This window comes from Mytilus galloprovincialis, unplaced genomic scaffold (assembly GCF_965363235.1).
Source record: "Mytilus galloprovincialis unplaced genomic scaffold, xbMytGall1.hap1.1 HAP1_SCAFFOLD_34, whole genome shotgun sequence".
NCBI classification, from domain to species: domain Eukaryota; kingdom Metazoa; phylum Mollusca; class Bivalvia; order Mytilida; family Mytilidae; genus Mytilus; species Mytilus galloprovincialis.
In genome coordinates this window covers 150,886-152,081 of record NW_027467984.1, presented here as the reverse complement: position 1 = coordinate 152,081, position 1,196 = coordinate 150,886, and positions in this window count along the sequence as shown.

Below are 1,196 nucleotides of genomic sequence, written 5' to 3'. Positions count from 1 at the left end.
CGATCTAAGGTCATTTGGAGACAACATCCAGCCAAATACCAAAAGTGTAAAAACGTTTAAGATAAAGTACTGATAGTTAATTTCAAATAAAATAATACTTATTTCGTTTATCATACTTTTATCTTTTAGCAGTCCGAGTTTGTGATAGGCTGAGTCTGTTATAGACCAAGTTTGTGAAGCCGACTTTGTAATAGGCCGAGTTTGTTTTGGGCCGAGATATCTGGTAGTCCGAGTTGAGAACAATTATACTCGGCACAACCCACAACATGGCGTCATCCTCGAAACCTAAACGCAAACGGCACCGCTCAAATTCAAAAATTTCTAAACATGACAAGCAGACATCCTTAAAAAGATATATTTGATAAACCGATATATACGCCTCGTTAAAAGTTTTTTTTTCTAGCAATGAATCTCACGTGATGAAATACATCACATGTAATGTGAAGGACATTTGATTTTATGTACAATCTGTAGAAAATGAAAGTTATATATATTTTGAGATTTACACTATATATAATATTACGAGTTTATCAAGGTATGAGACTTCCAAATAGAATTTGGTTTGTCTGGACATCGGTGGACATGCAACTTTGCCAAACCACTCATTTACAAATGAAAATCAACATGTGTTGATGTGTGACGTCAGCGACGTAAGCTTTGTTAATGTAGCAAATCAAGTCACCGTCCCGCAAACCAGCTTTTCCAGCAACGCTCTTGGGAGATACCTATAATTAAAGATCTAATAATATAACGTATACAAGTATTAAACTATAATAGACTTTTGATATTAATACCATTAATACTCATCGTTGAAATTAAAGGGCGTCTCCGTATGGATGAATACATATAGATCAAATAATTTTTTTATTGATTACTGGGTACTTTTTACATAAGAGAAATATTCAGCTACAATAATTATGGGATATGACTATAACAACTATAATATAGGTCACAATTTATTTAAAAAAAGGAGCGACAAACACCTCGTTATCATTTAATCAGACCAAGGAGGTTATATGTCTCATATAACCTCCTTAATCACTGAGACAAACAAACGAAACTGATAATTATAATCTAAGACTACTGTGATTACAATATATATATATAATATATTATATTATGTTGTGTTTATTTGTGGTCATTCAGGTCACAATTGTTTGTCGGTATTTAGCTAACAAGTGCTGCGCATGACTTTT